The sequence below is a fragment of the Equus asinus genome, chromosome 1, assembly GCF_041296235.1.
Source record: "Equus asinus isolate D_3611 breed Donkey chromosome 1, EquAss-T2T_v2, whole genome shotgun sequence".
NCBI lineage: Eukaryota > Metazoa > Chordata > Mammalia > Perissodactyla > Equidae > Equus > Equus asinus.
Window position 1 is genome coordinate 120,395,592 of NC_091790.1, and position 22,612 is coordinate 120,418,203.

General features: G+C 43.1%; 1 protein-coding gene across 7 annotated transcripts in view; it reads left to right on the plus strand.

Moving 5' to 3' along the window:
- Positions 1 to 22,612, plus strand: part of UTRN (utrophin) — a 478,862-nt gene that overhangs the window by 20,264 nt on the left and 435,986 nt on the right. The window lies entirely within an intron of this gene.

The following is a 22,612-nucleotide window of genomic DNA, read 5'->3' on the forward strand; positions in this document are numbered from 1 at the left end:
GATGGCTCAGAGGTGAGCAAGATCTGTGTCTGCTCTTCAGGTGCTCTCAGGATGGTTGGGAAGAGAGGCATAAATAGACATCCTCGCAAAACTGGTGCGGTGTAAACAAGGCCGTGGGAACATGGAAGGAGGATGGACAAGCTCTTGTCTTGGTGGGAATGAGGGCAGGGCTGGTAGGAGAGGGCCCCAAGAGGAGAGAGTTTGAGCTGTGCCTTGAAGGATGTATAGGAGATAGCCACAGGGACAATAAGAGAAGGGAGTTTCAGGTTGATGGAAAAGGACAATGCATTGGAGTCTGTAGCTGGTAGTTGAGTGTGGCTGGCGTGTTGGGGGTGATGGGAGAGGTTGGGGCCAGCTTTTGAAAGCTCTTTTGAAGCGGATTAAGGGGTTCGATCTTTTCCCTATAGGGGGCCACTACAGGATATTAAGTGGGTTAATGACTGGCTCAGCACTGTTTTTCAGAAAGATAACTTGGTTGGCAGTATGAAAGATGAGTTTAGAAGGGAGCAGAGCTGGAGGGAGGCAGGGAGAGGATAAGAGTCGTGAACATAATTGAAGTTAGAGATTCTGGGGGCTTGCACCAGCGTGGCGCAGGTGGAGGTGGAGCGGGGGAAAGGATCTGAAGGATGGTTAGCAGTTAGTCACAACACGTACAAAGCCGCAGTGGAAACTTCACCTTTATGGGATTTCTTTTCTATTTTTCAATCAGATGTATTTTTTTTCCAATCATGTTGTATTCAAGTTCTCAGTACTTTCAGTTATTAGCTCTTCCTCCAGAACTGATTTTCTTAACTTGATTAATTTCTTAACATTTTACAGGTAGGTTTATCTCTTAGTTAGGTTGACTGCTGCTGTTTTTCTTTTGATCAGTTTATTTAGGTAACTTTCAATTGAATTCAGTTTCAGTAGTATTTGTATTTTCTTCTATATGTATATTCTGAAAGAAAGGTCATCCTTCAGCAAAAAGTAGATTCATTAAAATGAGAAAAAAAGAGAAAGTTTATTTATGCTTTTTCGGTACAATATAAAATTTCTTTGAAAAGCTAGCAAAGAAAGGTACAATTAATCTCATCCTACAGTGAAGATAATAGTCCTGGACAGCTAAAAGAAAATCTGTGTGTGAAAAGAGCTTGGAAAACTATTTCAGAAAAACTTTAATTGAAGAAGAGAATGTTTCATGTGACACTGAAGATAATGCCATCTTGTATTAACTAATTTCAGCTTCAACAGATAGGATAGAGTACATGCAAATTAGAAATAAATTAAGAGCAGATGTTGAGAAATATCTTTCATTTAGGGAATAATTAAGTGGCGGAAAGGTCTTGGAGTTCAGTCAATAAAGCTGGGAGGCTCAGAAATCAGAATTATTCGGGTTAACAGATGTTTCTCCTAATGTGATGCTCTGTCGTGGAGGTTTGGGGACTAGGAGAAAGAAGAGGCTGTTATTGTCATATTGTTTTTCTTTTAAGTTCCATCCTTCAAATCTTGTATTCAGTAGCCTAACTTTACATTCTAGCACGTTAAGTCGATATTTCAGAATGGTGGTTCCCTTGACATTTAAGAAAAAACAAAAGACCTTATTTGAAGACTCTGCATTGCTGGTGCCTAAGTTTTGGATTTGATCAGTTTTATTGGCTTTCTTGGCTGTGAATCTAGCTTTCTGTAAGATTCAGTTCTATCTTATGTTGTAGAGATGGTTAGGGAAGGACTTATTTGTCTGTCTGTATCTGTATCTATCTGTCCATCCGTCCGTCCGTCCGTCCATCAATCCATCCATCCATCCATCCATCCATGTATCTATCTACCTGTCTACCTACTCACCCACCCATCCACCCACCCATCCATCCATGCATTCATCCATCCATCTATGTTTCTATCTACCTGTTTGCTACCTACCTACTATCTATCTGTCCATCTATCCATCCATCCATGTTTCTATCTTCCTATCTACCTATGTACCTACCCACCCACTATCTATCTATCTATCTATCTATCTATCTGTAAAAGCATTTTCAACAGTATTTTGTTACTTTGCTCCTACTGTGTGTCAGGCATTGGGATTGGCACAGGGTGACTAAGACATGGTTCCGGGTGTCGATTGTCTTTCACCAAGAGAGGGCAGTTGCACTGGTTTTCAAGCAAACAGATTAAACGGGTAGTTGCCCAGTTTTAAAAGTAAAACAGCACAGGATGCTGTGTGAGCTCCTGGGACGGGTGGCTGATGTCCAGAGGCCTCAGGAAAGGCATCTTGGAAGAATGGTTATCTAAGCTGAGATCTGAAGAATGAATACAAGTTAGAGAAAGGGTGGGAGGTGGGGAGGGTTGTTAAGATCGAGGGAATCAGTGGCATATCAGAGGTGTGGAGGTGAGAACTGCTGAATGACTCAGTGGGCTGTGACAAGGAAAGAAATCCACTGGATGGAAAGAGAGTTAAACTGAGGCCTCTTAATTAGGAGTGTTGTAGACCACGGTGAGGAGTTTGGCTCCTATCCTAAGGGTACCTCTGAAAGGATATTTTGTTTTTTCTTTTTAATTTAAAAATTTACATTTAATATTATTTAAAAAATTATCAAGTAGTCAATATAAATAAATGTACAGGAAATGATAACCAGATATGTGTGCCCTCATTTGAAATTTATCACCTATTAATATTTTGACGTATTTCCTTTAGATCATATTTTAAAGAGCTAATTATAGCAGCATAGATAAACAAAAATCAAGCTGCAGAATGTATTGAATGGTACCATGTATAAAGTGCAAATACTGACAAAAATTACTATGTAATATTTATGTAGCCATAAATACAAACTAAAATACAGAAATGTTCATGGAAATTATAAACACTGAATTAAAGATAGTGGATTTCTCTAGAGATAATGGGAGAGGGGTGTCTTCAATTATTTCTGTAATTCCTCAATGAAAATAAAAATAATGTCTGAAACAAATATGCAGTGACGCTAATTTGTATAGCTGGGTGATGACTGCCTTAGTTCCAGTTCCTTGGAAGTAGAATTTGAGTCAGAGATTTCTGTGCACTTGAGAACAATTCCTAAAAGACATGAGGGAAGAAGGACCGGGCAGGGGAAAAGCTGGACTAGGATTCAGTTGCAACAAGGGCACCGTCTGATTCCATAGGGAGCGCTGGAGCTGGGATGGTCCTTCAGAGATTGCCTAGTGAGACAGTGGTGTCGAGTCTTGGGACCCATGTCTTGACCTGTATCCTGGCCTTAGGCTGACCCTGGGATGGAGGTGAGGTGAAAGTTGGGGCAAGCCAACCACCTTCGGCCGTCAGCTGTTCCTGGAGCGATGCGCAGCTATGGGCCTCAGCTGCCAACACTTTCAGCTGCTGGGGTGATGAATGTGTGTGTGGCTAGAGCGCCACAGCATCCCCTCCGACGATGTACATTGTGCCATTTTACTGTTGTTTACTTGCGTGTTTGAAATATTTCATATTTTTCAAATCTCAGCATTTAAAAAAAACTAACCTTCCAATTTTTAGGTGCTTCCCAAACTACTCCTTCAACACACACACACACACACACACACACACACACACACACACACACATTTACTGTTTGTTTTTCTCTGGCAGCTGGAGATGCCCTCCTCTCTCCCACTCCTGGTTTTGGAAGGCCTTGCTGCCTCTGTGAGGTTTTAAGCAGGGGGCTGATCTGATCAGATTTGCTCTTCCAGAGACTAGGTGGCATGGGCTGGGCAATGGATGGGGCAAGGCTGGAGGCCTGGAGGACCGCTGTGTGACTGTCACGGTGGAAGGGTAAGCGTTATTGTTGGCCCGGACTAAGGAGTGGCGTTTGGGATGGAGGAGGGGGAGAGTTGGGCGGCTTCAGGTTGGAGACAGACTTGGTGGGCCACAGTGGAGGAGAAGTCTGCTTTCTGGCTTTGACATCTGGCAGGTGAAGCCTTTCTGTTAAGGTTTTGGGGGCAGTGAGGTGGGTAAGTGGATATATATTAAATATATGTCCCAGGAGAGTGGCCTGAGCTGGGATCACATCCTGGAAAATTGACATCTGGAGTCTTGACTACTTTCCTCAGTGATTCACAGAGCTCTTTGAAATACATTAAAAATTTTCAAGATTTCATCCGAATGGTTTTCTTTCTCTTTGTATTTTCTGAGATTTTTGACTGACCCTCGAATGAACATCTGGAGGCAGGGGAATTTAAGAGATGTTAGATGAGAGCAGTGGAAGATGAAGAAGTAAGAAGTGGAGTTTGATTTTTCATATTTTTAGCAGATTTCGGTTCTTGACCCCTTGGGAGCTGACTGTGTTTCTCTCCCAGGGTCATCGGAAGTCAACTTGCAGATATTATTCTGGCTAACCTGGTTGGCTTGGGGAGGGGAGAGATGGGCTTATCAAGAAACGCTTGCCATATGTACAGACGTTTTTACACATTTCCCTCTGTATGTTTTCCGGGAAAAGTTGTCCATAGTTTTCATAATATTCTCAAGGGAGGCCTCTGATCCACCGTGAAGTTAGGTCTTATTAGGGTTGCGTCTCTCTTAGGGTTTCTGTCTTTTCTGGTGGAAATTAAATTGGCAGTCTGATACTCTGGCAAGAGTTTAGGGTCACACCCTATTGTCACAGCTCAAAGTCTGGGCCTTCTGTCGCCTATGTTGTCTCAGAGCCGTTCAAACAAAAGGCCTGATTGTTAGAATTCGGGCGAGTAGACACAAAGTTTGAAGGGCGAACTTTCTGATAATGTTTCACTCAGTTTTGCATAGAATGAATTTTTATTTGTTGATGAATCTTTCTCTTTTGTTGCTAAAAGTGGCAAATAATCAGACATAAATTACTAATTAACAGTCTGGTTCAGATTTTTTTTTTTACATTAATGGAACTTGTGCTTCATCAAGCTCAGGTGGAATGGGTATCACAATGCTTTATTTTTTCTAACATCAGAGGTCACTTCTTTTTCAAAGATGGTGATATATTTGTCACTTGAAAACAGGCCAGGCAGTCTCTCCCACACTCATGGAGTAAGAGTACTCTCGGATGCCTTTCATGTCCCTCTTTTCTCCCACCATCTCTTACTCCGGGAGAGGTCAGGTAGTGTCCCCTGGCTCCTCATTTCATGTCCCCGCCGACCTGCCAGCCTAAACCGCATGTCCTCTCTTTGCTCTTTACCATGATTCTGTGATCAATCGCAACCACTCTTTTGCTCACGTCTTCAGTCCTCTTGCCTTTCTCGCTTCATCACAGCCGCGTCAAACTCCACCCCTCGTTAATTCTAACTCTCCACCTGCTCTGTGCCAGCCCCTGTGCAGAGGAACACGGCTGGAGGAAGACATACTGCCCTAATTCCTTGCCGCAGTGTAATTCAGACTCACGTGGGAGACCTTTGTGCCCCGGGGCAGTCACTCTCCTGCTGCTCTACATGAGTAAGTCATGCCGGCTCCTCTCTCCTGAAACATTCAGCTCTTCCTCCCCATGCTGACTCTTAGCTCATGACTCTGCCTACTCCTGTCCTGAGAAAATGGAAGTCAACTGAAGAGGAATCCACAAGGTCCGACACCATATCCACCTCAAACCAGCACCTGCCCAAGGCCACCCCAGACGTGTAATGGTCTCTCGGGAGCATCAACACAGCCAGTCATTCCCTCCTCCTTGGAACACTTTCTTCACGTGGCTTCTGGGATACACCGAACTCTCTTGGTTTCCCTCATTCTTCTTCGTGGGTTCTCCTTCCCAACGTTGGAGGGCCCAGGGCATGGTCCTGGGACCTCCTCCTTATCAGTACTCACTCCCTTTGTCATCGCCCTGTCTCCTGGTTTAAAATACTGGACTCAAATGTCTCTCTCTGGCCCTGAACTCTCCCTTTGAACTGCATTCTTGCATTTCCAAATGCCCACTTTACATCTCCACTTGTGTGTTCAAATCAGAACTCCTGATCTCTCCCCACCCAAAGCTGATCCCACAATCTTGCCCAGCTCTCTTAAAGGCACTTGGATTCTTCCAATTGCTCAGGCTGAAAATTTTATTTTATTTATTTATTTTTTTTGTGAGGAAGATTGGCCCTGAGCTAACAGCTGTTGCCAGTCTTCCTCTTTTTGCTTGAGGAAGATTGTTGCTGAGCTAACATGCATGCCAATCTTCCTCTCTTTTATGTGGGATGCCACCACAGCATGGTTTGACCGGCGGTGCCAGGTTCGCGCCTGGGATCTGAACCTGCGAACCCTGGGCTGCCGAAGTGGAGTGCACAAACTTAACCACTATGCCACCGGGCCGGCCCCTGAAAATTTTAGAGTCAACCCTTGTAGTACTTTCTTTCACTTATAACCACATCCAGTCCATCAGCAAATCCTGTTGGGTTTATTTTCCAAATACTGTTTATACAGAATCTGGTCATATTTTACCATCTCCGCTGCCACCGCCCTGGTCCAGGCCATCATCACTTGCCTGAATTTCTGCACTGCCTCCTACTGGTCTCCCAGTTTCCATTCCTGTCCCTCTGAGGCTGGTCTCAACCAGCAGCAGAGTGAGTCTTTTTAAAACAGAAGTAGATCATTTCACCGTTAAGTTTGCAGTTCTGCAACGACTTCCCATTTTGCTTATAATAAAGCTCAAGACCTTACAGTGACCTCTAGACCCCTGAGTGATTCTGCCGGCTTCCTCTGCCTTCCCTTTTGGCTCATTGTACACAGTCAGGGTCCTCCCAATTCAGGACCTTTCCCATGGCGGCCCCTGCCTGGAGGGCTGTTCCCTCAGGTAACCGTGTGGGTGACTCCTTCCTCTGCACAATCTACGTGACCACCTGATTAGGTGCAAACCCTCCCTTCTTCAGCACTCTTCACTCACTTTACCTGGCTTAATTTTTTTCCATGGCAGTTAACAACGCACTGGCAAACTCTATGATTTACTTGTGTGGTATGCTGAGGTCTCTCTCTTTTCACTAGAATGTAAACTCCACGAGGGCAAGTCTTTTTTTGTCTGGGTTGAATTGCTAGTATCTAGAACAGTATGTACCTGACACATAGTATGTGCTCAATTAAGTGTATGTTGAGTGAATAAACAAATTGTGTTTTTTGTTGCTTTCAATCAATGTGTAATCCCTGAGACAAGGAACAGTTTGATCTTTATTGTGTCTTTATTGTACTGATTGATTAGGTTCAGGTTAACCTGACCGTGTTTCCCAAATGCTGGTTGGCAGACCTCTTGATGATGCTTTCAACAGTCAGACATGAAAAGAGAAGACTAAGGCAGTGTAATGTAGATAGATGTCAGTGTAAGGTCGTCAACTGCCTTTTCTTTTCCAAGATTGTCCTTTATTTGGAGAATATGTTAATTTTTTATTTGGCACGAAACGTTCATTTAATGAAATGATGGTGATGGTTTTTCTGTGAGATGAATTCTGGCAGGAGCAAGCTTTCTCCAGATTAACCATTCCAAAAGGGCCCAAGTGTAGGGTTCTGGAAAGTGAGGATGCTAATATTTCACTTTGTTATGTGATTTGGATCCCTCCCTCCTTTCCTTCCTTCCTTTTGTGCTTTTGCTTTGGAAGTCTTTCTGAAAACAGGTCTTAGATGGAGGCCCTTTTTAGGAAAGTGACTGTGCATTGCTGTTCCCTTTAGCACAGGGCTGACAGGGCGAAGCTTTCTATAAAGCAGGGTTTGAAGGGTAGGAGTGGCGGGTAGCCCACCCCAGGCCCCTGAGGGTCCTTCATGGTATTTAGAACATAATTTAAAACATTGCTTTAGTTGATAAATTCTAGAAAACCTCGGTGCCCTATTAAAAAGAAAGACCTTAGTCTCAGAGGCGAGTTAGGGTCTGGTTTCTGTTCTGCAAATAATGAGCTTTGTGACCTTGAATACATCACTCAGTCTCTGCACACAATTAATCGATTTGTTTGTAAGGTAAGGAGTGTGGACCAGATGGCCTCATGCTGATCGCCCTGTAAGCTCCAGAGAACCAAATCGTTAATGCTTCATTGTCAAAGTTGTGCTAGCAAAGGGTTGTGTTCTGTTACCTTCTTCCTCCTGGCTCTCATTTCAGTCTTGTCTGTGCTGATCTTGTGACCTTCCCAAATATTCTATACACTTGGGTTCCTACAAGCAGTACTGTTGTTGGGATTATAGAAAGGATTATGTGATGGCATTTGGGATAAGCATTTTATGCCTGCATTGAGCTGGGTATCAAGTATAGCATGATATTGTTATTTTATACAATATTTCCAAAGCAGAATAAGAAAATCCTACAGGATTTAAAGTTTTTATTAGCACTCTGTTGTAGCCGTGCTATATGGAGTGATTCAGAGCTGTATCAGATGATCCGGTTTTGAATCTCAGCATAGCCACCTTTTAGCTGTGTGGACTTGAGCACATTGCTAAACTGCTCTGTGCCTCAGTTTCCTTATCAATAAAGTTGGAATGGTAATACCACCTATTCCCTCATATTGTAAAAATTAACTGAACTAACATATGTCAAGCACTTGGGTACACAGAAACACTCAATAAATGTTAGCTATTACTACCACACAAATACTTATTAAATGTCGGTGTATTTTTCCCGTCTTTTAAAATCAGCATGTAAAAAATAGTTTTAATCATATCACACAAGCAGAATTTGTGTTTTTATTTCTTAAGTATCTCCAGACTTTTGACTTTTTGCTTTTTTATATTTAATAAGAAGCAGTCTAGGAGACAGAGGATTTTCAGGTCATTTTACAGACCTTTAGACGCTATGATTAATTCTCACATGCAACTCTTTTTATTTTTTCTTGTGTCTTTAACTATATATTTGATACATTTTTGTGGTAAGATTTTTGAAAAAATAACTCTGCCTCCATACAAAATCTCTCCTTCCTTTCCTCATTTTTTTTTCTTGCTAAGGCTTGGTACAGTGCTTCTTTGTCTGGGATCACCATAGTTGACTCATAGCATATGCCTTAGGCAGACTCCCCAACAATCTACCTTACAACCAGTTTACTTAGATCATTTGCAAATGTATTAGTTAGAGAGAGGCTAACCTGGGGTACCAGAGAGACTTCAAAATTCCATGGCTCACATAAGATCAAAGATCATTTTTCTCTCCCTTTACAGTTCAGAGTTTGCGGGTGGCATTTGTGGACACGTGGCCCTGCTCCATGTGGTCTCTCAGGGATCTTGCTTCCTTTTTTCCTGTTCTGCCATTCTGAACTATTGTCTCATCTTTTAATTTTTAAATTTTTTAATTTTTTTAATTTTCTAAGATTGGCACCTGAGCTAACAACTGTTGCCAATCTTTTTTTTTTTTTTTCCTGCTATTTCTCCCCAGATCCCCCCAGTACACAGCTGTATATTCTAGTTGTAGATCCTTCTGGTTGTGCTACGTGGGACGCTGCCTCAGTGTGGCCTGACCAGTGGTGCCATGTCCACACCGGGAAACCCTGGGCCGCCGAAGTGGAGCACGCGAACTTAGTCACTTGGCCACGGGGCCGGTCCCTGTCTCATCTTTTTTGGTTGCAACTGGCCCCTCAACACTATGTCCAAGTTCCAGTCCAAGGAAAGGGGAAAGAGAGGAAGTAAAAAATAGGCAATTTCCTTTTTGAAGGATGTGACCCAGAGGTTGCATTCATGGTTCCTTTCACCATCCCACTGGCTAGACAGTCACGTGCCTCATTTAGCTGCAGGGGAGGTTGGGAAATGCGATTTGTGGCGAGGCGGCCCTGTGCTGAGCTAAAAACTGAGGGGGAGGGGAGAGGGTGGGATTTCTGATACCAACGAGAGGGAGAGAATGGATAGTGACAAACATACCCTTCTAACAACTTTGTGGGCCAGGTTTGAATTTAGAATTCTGCTCCTCAGAGTTCTGAGCCAGAACATGGCGGCACGAGAGAGCTGGCATGGACTCGGTTTTCCCATGTGGGCTCCATTCTGCACTGAGAAGGGCATTTCACACAAGTTTGGGGTCACCCCCTGGCCAAACATCCACGGTCTCCCTCTCTATCCCACTTGCAAACAGTGCTGTGGTCCACCTTGGGGATGAGCTCAGGCCTCATTTGGGTGGGATTACTGGGATCCTGGGTCCCTCGAGTCTGCTTTAGAAGAGTTTGCATGGGCTCTGGGTGCACATGTCCCCTTGGTCCTGTGAACTCTCTGTCCTCTGGGGAGGGGTGGGGCTGGAAGAGCGCCACAGTAGGACCCTTGAAAAGGCACGGTCCCCTCTTGTTTTCTCAGGGTGGTTCTATAAAGAGAAACATTAAACTGATTCAGTTCTTAAAATTTTCCACTTTCCCCATGCTCTTGCTTTGTTAATACTCTTTATCTATCATTTATAGCATACATGTTATATACTTAATCCACTGACGGAGTATCTCTGGAATGAAATGGAGTGTCCTTGTAATGGATGGTAAGGTGGGGAAGGGTGCAGTGAGGGAGGCTGGAGGAGATCCATTTACTTAGCTTCATGTTTTCAACAGCTTGAAAAGAACGTTTGAGTGGCCCGTGTGATTCAATGGCCGTGTGCCCAGACTTGAGGGAGCTGGTGTTGGGAATGAAAACTAGATTCACTCTGAAAATCTAGGAGAAAAGTGACTAAACAAGTTATAAAATCGTGCTTGATGGCGTGGGTCCTCTGAGAGCAAGTGAAGCCCGGTAGCCAGCTTGGTTCCACTCTCCCTCTCTGCTCAGACTTCCAGCTCTTTCCTTCCCAACCCTTGTGCCTGGGCCCAACTTAGGCCCAGGACACTGATTCTAACCTGTCCCAGGGCCGGGCCACTGCTGCGCTCGGACACCCTGACAACTTGCCCGTGGGAAGTGTAGGTGAACTCTAGCACGTAAGACTGCTCTGGGGTTGTCAGCAAACCCCCACCTCCTTCAGTTTAGGGTTGCGTTGGGATTCACTCTCCATCCCTTATCCCAAACCCTCGGAACCACATGTGTTTCAGCATCGATGACTTTTTTTGGTTTCAGAAAGCTTTGGGTACATATACCATGTATTATGGAATGTCTCCAGGGAGTTCGGGACAGCATCCTGTAATTAAATGTATTATTATTTCTGCAGTTAAAATGTGTGACTTTTGACACTAAATGGGACACAAGCAAGGTTATAAATAGCCTCAGGTCAGTTCATGTTTTGCTGCCAAAGGGGTTATGAAGAAACCTTTGGTTTTAGCTTTGCGGATACTGGCCTTGCAGATAAGGGATGGTGCACCAGTCACGGTGACCATTTTCTCAGAGGTTACGCTGTGCCAGGTGCTGTCTTGTAGTGCATTTTGTGGTGCTCACAACAGATCTACGAGGAAGCTATTTTATTTTCCTTCCTCCCTCCCTTCCTCTCTCCCTTCCTTCCTCTTTTCACAGAGGAAGGAAACAGGTTTCATGAGGTCGAGTAACTTGCTTGACATCAAGAAGAGGAGGCCAGGATCCCAGGCCTGGGCACTTACTGTGCTATAAAAACTTTCTAAGTTGCTTCTTTGAAACTTTGGAAAGTAACGGCTTGCAGAATCCTGTTTCACATTGAATGGCAGCTGGAAGACAAGACAGCACTGAAAGCGCAGTGGGAGATAATCACCCTTTAGAACATTGTTTCTTGAGAAAATGCCTCGAGGCCACCCCAGGGACTGGCCTGGTCTGTGGGTGATCCTGCTTCCTGCAGCTCGTGGGCTCGCCTCCAGGCCCGGCAGGGGCGCATAGGGGCGCTGTCCTGGGACCTCTGGAGGTGGGCAGGGCGTGCTGGAGCGGGGCAGAGAGGGGAAGGTTTGGGCGTTCGGTGTGACTGAAGGGTCAGGCTGGGGAGGTGGCTGAGGATCTGACACGGCTCGGTCAGGGCCCGATTCCAGACTCGTTCCTGTTCTCATAGCAGTCGTCCTGGGGGCTCTGGAGGAAGGAGGTGCGTTTAGGAGAGGCGGTGAGTTTAGTGTATCTATTAGTTAGGGCTGCTGCTTGGAGATATTTTTCTTTATGGCTATGAGGCCAAAGCAGCCCCTCTAGGTGGAGAGTCAGACAAAGATGTGCCCTCTGGAGAGTCACCGACTGATCAACACACTCACTTAGTGGGCTGGGCCTCTGTGCAAAGAGAACGGTGTTCTTTTTCCTTGGAGTCACCGTGCTGGCTGGATTTCAGTCCCCTTTGCCACCGCCATTGGTGCCTTTTTGCAGCGTACAGACTTCATACCTGAATGTGGCAGCTTGGGAGTGGTAGGGATCTGCCTGAAAAGCGCTTTTATCCATGTTAGAATCCTTGGAATCTTCTCATGATGGTCCCGTGGAATAGTTGTGACTCACATTTGACAGACGAGGATGCCGCGGCTGCCGAAGCTCCCCCAGGAGTTAGTGCCCCGCGGCTCCCTCACCATCCTGGTCTGGACTTGTCCCTGCTCCGAGACGGAAGAGACCGCTGAGGGATTCCAGGGTCTACTCCCCCACTTCCCTGCTTTCATCATTGTATTAAAAAACGGGTGGATCGACACTGATTCTCATTCGGACATAAGTGGCACTTGTTGGCTCTTACTGACCTCCCGGCTTTCTTTCATGTAGTTTGGGTTTCAGTGGGCTCACTGGGATGTCATTTTAGTTGGGAAATGCAGTTATGTTAAAAGAAAACATTGGAAATTAGAAAGTCTGGGTAAATATATTACTACAGCAATCCCTTTGTTAGCAGTATCTTCGTTTACAAGACTCCCATTTAAAAATCCAACGTAATTTGTTAAACTTTTACTTCATGGGATGTGTGGGTCCAGGAGTCTTAGCTAAAGTCGGTGACTTTTATGGGAAGTATCTGGATATACATTAACCTTTTAAAATTGTAACCAGTTAGGTACACCATAAAAGCTAGCAATGTGTGAACTAATTGATTGCTCGCTAAATCCAGAGCACAGGAGGAAAATTAATTTTAGATTGAGGAGGTATTTTCTGAAAGAGTAGAAGGAGGCAGAGAGCTAGGCTTCTATGCTGGGACTTTTCAAATACATTATTTGATCTACTCTCTTCAGTAATTCTGTGGGGCAGATATAATTGTTCCTGTTTCGTAGACAAGGATACATCCGAGTTATTACTGAGGACTTACAGTAACTTTTTTGTAATATGTAAAAGAGTCCAGATTTCTACAGAAAGTCACATACGAAGTCGAATTTGAAAAAGCCAACAAAAATGCAGAGAGGGGAAGAAATGAGTTGATTCGTAAGATAAGGCCAAGTGGACTTCGTGCCCACAAGTTCTGCTTGCTTTATATGAGGTGCCCTGCCCCCCCCCCCCCCAAACTCTCCATGCGGATTTGTCTCAGAGTGTCATGTTAGGCAATGCAAAGAGGAAATGGTTAGTTCCAAGATTGCCATTATCCATAAATTTTCAAAAAGACATTTAGTAATATGAAACATATATATATGTATTTTTTCCCCGGCCTTGAGGGTCCGAAAAACCTTTTCCCTGGGACTCCATAATGGGACAGTGAATGACCTGGAGAAAGTCTCTTTTCAGCTATCTGAGATTCCTAGATTAAAGAACTCTGAGGTGTGGCATCCTTTATTGTAAGCCAGGTACAAATTTATAAAATCATTTTTTTAAAAAATAGAGATGGAAAAGGGCTCCCTGTGGCCAAATGGTTAAGTTCGCGCGCTCCGCTGCAGGCGACCCAGTGTTTCGTTGGTTCGAATCCTGGGTGCGGACATGGCACTGCTCATCAAACCACACTGAGGCAGCATCCCACATGCCACAACTAGAAGGACCCACAACGAAGAATATACAACTATGTACTGGGGGGCTTTGGGGAGAAAAAGGAAAAAAATAAAATCTTAAAAAAAAAAATAGAGATGGAAAGAAGTTCTCTGGTGATTTGCCTTAAATCAGCAACAAATTGAAGCAATCCTGGTATCTCACTAAGTTAGCAAATTGTTATTATATGAGGATGATACCTACTCTTACCTTTCTTTTCATTAATTAATTTTTTAAAAAGTGGTCCTTGGACTTTCCTGTGACGAAACCCTTTGATGGTTGATCATATGTCCTGGTACTTTCCCCCGGTCGTGTGTGTATATCCACTCTCACAGTCACTAATTGTTAACATAAGCTGTCTTTCTGGGTTTTGGTCTTTCCTCCTTTTCTTCCTGGAAATAGCTTCCAGATGCGATTGCCTTTTTGACAAACCTCAAGTCCTTATGTTTTTACTATTTTTGACCTATTATCTCTTTTCTGAGTTTCATTTTTGGCTTAGGTACTCTGCTTTTAGGATTTTTTAATACTCTGTAATAGATAACTGAAAATCCTTGGCAGCTGTTATGAGGCTGCACAGTAACTGTGGAAATGATGCCATGCTCTGGTCTTCTCTGTCACTCCCAGTCCTTTAAGGAAAAATCTTCCTTCAGCATATTCTTTTTTTCTTACTCTTAGGTTTATTTAGAAGATAGCCGGGAATAAGGTATTGCTTAATTTAATTCCTTTATAATGTCTATTGAAAAAATACAAGAAATACAAACTTTAAAATTGTTTGAATTAAAGTAATTAAAAATACTAAATTAGGCTTTTTTCTCATTACTCTTTTGTATTTTTCTAAATTAGACCACATGCATTTTACCCTTTTAATGTCATGGCCGAAGGTAGTGTGTCTGTGGATCAGGCTGTTAAGCTGCGAGTCTGGCATTTTCCTTGGAAGCGCTGATTTTGCATATGCCAGAGTGTCCGTGCTTGTGTGCTGCCTTTTGCCAGAGACCTTGGTCCTTCAGGATTTATCGATAAAATGATTTAATTATTTGTTTTATGAGACTTTTACTTGGTACTGGAGGTTTAGATTATGGTTTCTCAAGAGTAACTTGGTTCACTAACATCACTCCTCTTCCTGTCTTCTCCTCATCATCTCTGTAACAAAGGGAGCCTGGTAGGTTTTCCTGTAGAATTTTGTAGATCATAAAATTGATTTGAGGTATTGTATGTATCTGTCTTCAATTTTTGGTCCTAAGTTCCTTAAGGTAAACTTTAAAAAAAGTAAATTCTGGGCACTAAGTAGAAGAAAAATAATGATTCTGCTGCCCTTGGCTGGATCTGTAGAGTTGCTGTGAAGATTAAATGTGTTGAGCAGCTAATATTGTCAGAGGCTGTTGGTTCTGTTGTCATTATTATTGTCACTTCCTGTCTTCATTCCTGCTGTCCCTTCCTCTCTTTGCATCATTTGCTCTTGACTTTCTGCAGGCTGTTGAGGGAGACAGCGGGTACCTCTCTGGCCCCAAGTTACCAGGTCTGGCTGAGTGGACTCCGACCCATGTTTCCAGCTACTAAAGTGATTGAATTGGTTGAATTTCACAGCATAGAGAGTAAGGAAGCAGCAGGAGAGTGAGGAAGTGTCTAGACCAAGGCGAGAGGGCCATTCCGGAGCAAAGGACAGTTTCTCACGAGTAGGATCACAGAGTACAAACATTAATCAGAACAAATTACTGCCACTCTGTTTTCCACCCCTTCCTTTCCCTCATGGTGTGAAATATTAGAGTTCAGGTTGATGATGGACTCGCGCCAGCCTCATTTCATATTGAGAACATTGCCCGAGTCAGCTTTTAGAATCCGGGCACCTGAGAGTCCACTTGTGCTGCATTGACCAGAGTCTCTTGCTGCCTTTCCTGCTTATGGGGATGGAGTAGGGGAGGCGCTGGCTGAAGGCACTCACATAGGCTGACTCCACCGACAGCTGCACGGCACAGATGTTTGGACTCAGCTGATAGTTTTAAATCATCTCTACCTCCTCATATTAAGTACATCTGCACAGGTTTAGCGTCTGCTTAACTTTAACTTGAAACACCATGTGGAACAATTTGGTATATAAGCATTGCAGTAACAAGAAGAGCAGCTTAAGGTTTTTTGCATTCTTCCTATGCCAGCTACTAATAGTATTTCACTGTTTTAATATTACTTATTTACACCCACACACCCACCCATATATGTATATTTGTACACATGTCTATGTATATATACATATAGACACACACACACACACAGATTAATTTAATTCTCACAACAACCCTGTGAAAGAGGCGCTTCTATTCTCATCCCTATTTTATAGTCAGGAAACCAAGGCACAGAGTGGTTAAGTAACTTACCCAGCGTTGCACAGGTAGTGAGTGGCAGAGCTAACCCCAGGTAGCTGTGTCACACTCTTAATCACTACCGTGTATACTTCTCAGCACTTAGTCTTTAACTCCAAGCAAATAATAATTATAGTAAGTCAGTCCAAAGTTATCTTATTACCAGAAAATCTGACAAACTACACAGTTTTAAAAATGGAACCTGGTTTCTGTTACTTAGCGTGTATGAACCTTTGTTTGGGATTTGACTGATTCTGTTGGTTGAGCACAGACTTAGTTGTCTGCATGTGTGTGTGACACACGGTCTCTGTGACTGCCGGCAGTGTGTCCTCATTAGTGAGTCCCCATCGAGGGTGTCCACTGGATTTACCATCTCTCATCTGGGAACCTGTCTCAGCTCATCCCCAGAAGTCTGCGAGTGGCCATCCACGGTGGCCCTGCAGGTGACTTTGTGGGCCAAGAATTTATTTCCAGCCCCACACTCACCGTGTGACTCATCACCTGGGGCGTCTCGCTTTCCTTGGTAGATATGGGAAACTAGAGAAACTGACTCAGACGTGTTTTCCACGCAGGGTCACTGAATGAGACTGATATCTTAGCGGGCAGAGTGTTGGAGAAGAAGCGGAAGGATCTCATGTACCATTTTACGTCACTGTCCTGAACAGCGCTTGACACGTAGGCACTGGATATGTGTATGCAGGATTCATGAATAGAACACCTTAGACTTAGGATCGGAAAATGTGTAGGGAGGGTTTGATTTTGGTCTTTTCAGAAGATAAATGCTGTTCAGATGTAGAGACTGGCACTATTTTGGCTTGCCTAGGAATTCAAGGTCTAATTCCCACATTTCAGTAACAAAGATGTTTGTAATTATGAAGGACCGTTGGTAATTGTTAAGGGTGGTGGTTGGATCGATTATACTTCCTTCATAGGCAATTAAATTGTCATGCCCACTTGGTAATAAATACTATAAATAGGATTGTAAGTATTTTATCATCCTTCATCTCCATTCCTCTTATCCAGACTAATTGATTATAATTGACAGAATTATTATAATTTGAACGAGAGCAGAATAATCCACTCAAATTAAGGAAGCGACGGAAAAGAGCAAGGAAACAGGTATTTGAGACATTGTTTGAATGTCTGGGCTATTACATATTCCTGGATCAGAATCCAGGGAGCACAACGTTAATATTTATTTTGCTTTGAAGTGTGAAGTCATTTAATACTAATTACCTTTATTTTTTACTTCGGCTATCTCAGCTGTAAAGAAAATAAAGGAAAGAACATGTTATTACATTTCTTACCTTCTTTCTCGCCATCGCTTATCTTTTTGTAACACATTAAAGACATATCACAACGTGGCCAAAATATTTTTCATGAGCTTTCATGACTACATCAAACTGGCTGTATGTGAAGTTCTAAACCAAGGAATTTGGGCAAAAGTTTGCAATTTTATGAATTTGCTGGAAAGCCTTACCTTTCTTAGCCTGAGAAGTTCCTACCTGCCTTCAGTAGCCACAGTCAGTCGCACTGGGTTTTGTGGGAGAAACTTGGCGTTCAGCTGCAGTGTTCTTTCTGGCCCACTGGAAGGTCTTGAGAAATTATTTCTGTATTTCAGCATGTTACTGTTAAAACGCACATGTTCCCTTTCAGCCAAGATGGGAACTGCTTTCTGAGTTTTTAAAACTTGTAGGCGGTCTTGTCTATCCGTCAGGGGGCCCTGAGCTTTGGGGTTTTAGAAACATTACTGTTGGGTGTTTTTCTCTCATTATGAATATACTTGATACAGTGATAGGTTTTTTCTTTAGTAAATATAGATGAACTTTGAGTTTCTTTATTTTAGCATACCCTTTGAGATAAAAATTATTTGAATTTTTAACAAAGTTTTAATCCAATTTAAAGTACATAAAAAGTGAATCTGCCTTGAGGTCCCCAAATAGCACCTGTAATTTGGCTGGATTGAATTACTAAGTGTAAAGTAAAATTCACATTTGAAGATAAAGGAAAGAAATGTAATTTGCTGTAACTATGAAATTTCGCTACCTATGAAATCGCTGTGTCGTATTTTAAATATCGAATTCAAATTCCAAATTGGACGTAATCATGCAAAGAATCATTAACTGACAGTTACGTTTGATGTTATGGATATTACTGTAGAAAGTCTTTTGGAGTTCGAGGCTGTGAGAACCACGTCCTCCTGCGCTCCTGCTGGTAAACCAGCGCGCCCCTCTGGCAATGAGACGATTTCAGGAGTCTTCCTAAGGAGAAATTGAAGAGAGCAGGACTTGTAGTTAAAAGCAGAAGACTGGGTATGTGTTTATCGTTGCTTGCTGCCGTAATGACACTATAATTCCAGCAAAAGAACAAAAAAGGCATAAACTTCCATGCCCAAAGGCAAGTGGAGACGAGGTGGCCGTGGATGCCTAAGGAGTCACGTGCTGGAAGGTGCTGGCGGAGTGGTAACCACTGAGGGACCGGGGCGGGGGTGGTAGCCTGAGGCTATCGGGTGCACCTCCCAGACTTTGCAAATCTCCTGCCTTAGAGTCACGAGTACTGTCTGAAGTTGGGTCAGGGGAAAGTGGGAGAAGTTTGGGGCTAAAAACTTGAGTTTGCTTGAGATCTGTAAACAGCGCACTTCGACTCCCAGATCGTCCATCTTCCCCACTGCATGGGAGAACGGAGCTTTGTCTGTTCTCTGGACGTGCTGAGCTCTGCCTTCCCATCCCTGGCTCAGCGAGGATGGCGAGGCTCTGGTTTGACATCAGGAAGATGGAGAGACACCAGGATGGTGAAACCTCAGAATTCCTGAAGCTGTACCAGCCCCAAATCAGAGGATGCTTTTACTGGGAGTATATTATAGTTCCAGGATGGAATTTAATTACCTACTTTGAGCCCACCACTGGGCTGCTGACATCACGCTCATAGAACTTGACCCTTTGACTGCCTCATTTTGAAATGGAGGGGCTGGCAGGAGTCCGATATTTGAGGAAAGCCTCCATCGGTGATGCTGTACCCAAACAAACAGCAGGAAAAAGGAGCTTAGGGGAAACAGAGAAAAATAGTATCTAATATAATAAATATCCTCAGAGAGGTGGGGAAATAATTGTAGCTTTGAAATGAAGACAGATGCTATTAAAAAAAAACAGATTCAGAGAATAAGAAAGAGATCTTAGAAATTAAAAGTATGTTATCAGAAGCAAAAAACTGGATAGAAACTGGAAGAGTGGATGTAAGAGAGGTAAATCCTTAATTACTGTAACAAAATTCTGTAAATACTATTTGACTTACGATCAGGAAACAGCCTAGTATTCAGAAATGCATAGATCACCGTGACAACAAAGAGAGAAGAAACGGAGAGGGTAGCCCTTGAAAGCAAGACTGAGGCGGGACTGCAGGGTTTTGTTATAGTCCTATTTAATTTTAAAAATTGTGTGCATTTGTTACTTTGATAAAAGTTGAGAAACAGGTAATGGGCGATTTCCTTTGGAAATCATTTTGTTGAAAAATTTTATTGATAGTACAGAAAATGCTGCACAATGTCATTTTTTTGGAACTCACATAAACCTCTGTGAATAATATGGTCCCCTAAATTTTTTAGTAGCTGTCTTTTCTCAGCATGCATTTTTTGATGCAGTTAGGCACAGTTATCCCAACATTTTCTCTTCCTTCTGCCAGGCCTGCCAAGCTTCGTGGCTTTAGAAATCATTTATCATGCAAGTGAATTGTAAATATCTGAACTATTTTGAAACGTTTCTCCTCATTTTACAGCTACACTGTTTCCATATTGCTGGTGATTATGGGAATATTTTCTGTTAGGCATTTCACGCATCGTGGTGTATTGAGTTCACTAGTAATGGAATGCAAATTAAGGAACTGAGAATTCTGAATGAACACTAAAAGCTAGCAGATTTTCAAGCTGGAATGGTCTGTTTCCAGCGTTTCCTGATTTATAAACCATTTTTAGAGGTAAGGGGCCTCCTTCTGTCCTTCCCTCTCACTTTTGACCGTGGATGGATGGCCGTTGTGGTGACATGGACCTTCACAGAATTTTAGAGCTGGAAGATGTTTCAAGGGACCATCTAGTTTACTTCCTTTGCCTGAAGATTGAGGAAGGGAGGAAATGACTTTCCCAAGATTAAACAGTGGTCGCAAACTCAGTATTCTTTCTGCTGCCTGGGCTACATGGACCTCAAGGAAACTTCTTGCTCACTTTCCTTCAAATCTGTTTGGTTGCTGATGGTGGTCTGGTGGATTTGTGCCTGAAAAGAGATGCTTTTACAGAGTTCCAGGAAATATTCTGGTGAGAGTATGGGGTGTGTGAACTTCTTGAAGGATTCTAGTTTTTATATTTACCACGTGAAGCTTGTTAACTTTCTGAAAGAGACGTGACATGTGCCTGTGGATCCAAACAGGCAGAACCTGGCCTTGGAGGCTTAAGTTTTACCATAAACAGGGAAGGGGTCAGGGAGAGGGGAAATGGCAGGAGGAAGAACAGAGCAGGGTGTGAGGATCATTTCTTTTCTGTTATTTTCCTTTTGGTGGGAGAGAGTGAGAAAGTTCCTGAATGTAACTGGGGCTGAACTGAACTGAACTGGCCAGAACCTGTCTTAATTTGTATGAGAGAAAAGCTGTGGTATTTCGTTTTCCGGAGCAACCCCTAATAAGGCAACTGGGGCCCACTGGCTGCTATCGAGGTTCTGCAAAATTTCATTTTGTTTCTTCTCTGAATTTTTCTCCGTTGACCCGGCCCCTAGAAGTCATTCACTGGCCGCCTAATTCCATCCAGGCCTGGCCTTGCCCTCTCCTTTTTAATTGGAGTCAGAGCTCCTTTTTATTGGAGTGTTGTGCATATTAACGGTTGGCTGATTAAAGCAGCTCACAGTGAGGTGTTGGTGATTACTCTGTTACTCCTCCTGGTGCACATGTGCATATATTCACAGCGCTGTTACAGAAATAAGATGGGGTGAATCTCCACTTGCCAGGTTGTAACTATGGAAACACCTGGTAGAAATAGGAGTGTAATATGTTTTGTAACCTTCCCTGCATAGTATCCTCACTTTGCAAACCCCAGGGGATCAGTGGCTTAAAGATGAGTCTTTCTGGAAAAAAAGTGGGAGAAGTTTAATCATTATCAAGAATATGTTGAAAAGTCACTCAACATCACTAATCATCAGGGAAATGCAAATCAAAACCACAGTGGAGATACAACTTCACACCTGTTAGAATGGCTGTTACCAAAAAAGACAAGAAATAGTAAGTATTGGCGAGGATGTGGAGAAAAGGGAACCCTTGTGCACTGTTGGTGGGAATGTAAATTGGTGCAGCCACTGTGAAAAACAGTATGGAGGTTCCTGAAAAAATTAAAAATAGAACTACCATGTGATCCAGCAGTTCCACTTTGGGGTATTTATCTGAAGAAAACGAAATCACTATCTTGAAAAGATGTCTGCACCCCCATGTTCATTGCAGCATTATTTACAATAGCCGATACATGGAAACAACCTAAGTGCCCATCAACAGATGAATAGATAAAGAAGATATGATACACACACACACACACACACACACACACACACACACACACACGATGGAATATTATTCAACTGTGAAAAAGAAGGAAATCCTGCCATAAGTGTTTCTTGGTACATCAGATGTTTATATCTCATGTTAAAGAGGTGGATTAGGGTTTTCATTCTTTATCCTCATCAATCCCTCTCTTTTTTTTTTTTACCTGTGGACCCCTTTGGCAGTTTGGTGAACCCAGACAAATGTTTTTAAGTGCATAAAATAAAATACATGGCATTACAAAGGAAAACCAATTACATGGAAATCCAGTTACAAAATACTTAAAAAGCCTGTGCTAGAGTAATATTTGTTTTTTATTAATGCATTCAGGGACAAGATCCAGCAGTGGGTGCAGTAACTGCTCTGCTATTCTGAGGTGATGCTGAGCCAGGTGATTTCTCAGCTGCTCTGCGATGTGAAAGTGGCTGTGACTTTTGTCGGAGACACAGCCAAAGGGACTACCAACGGTGTGTTTGGTGATCCACCTTCATAATGGAAGGAGATGCAAATTTCTGTTGGAAATTAGTGAAAATATCTATTTGTTTTCCTGTCCAAGTTCATGCACCACTTGCATTCTAATAACCCTGATGAAGATAATGGTTTAGGATGAAAGTTTATTTCCTCAGAGCTTTGGCAGTGACAGCAGTGTGTCACAGAGAGTATTTTTACGGAGATGACAGTTTGAAATGAAATTAACTCTTTGTTGGCTGCCCCATATGCCAGGCCACGGTACTGGGCATGGTCAGCAACATTGATGAACACAACAGTTATGGCGTCCGGCCTCTGGAATGGGTAAACTAATAAGAGAAACAGATATCAAACTGCAGAATATACAGGTAGCTGTTTAATTGCCTGGGGGATAAATGTCCCACAGGGCTGTCATAGTGGATCTTGAGGGGGCTTCTCCGGGCCTGGGAGGGGTGCTGGTGATGAGGGCAGGCCTCCCTGAGGAAGCCATATGTGCAGCACTGTGGTGTTGGCTGAGGGCCGAGCTTGGCCGGTGGGAAACCTGAATGACACAGCGATTGGAAGGCAAGCAAGCCAG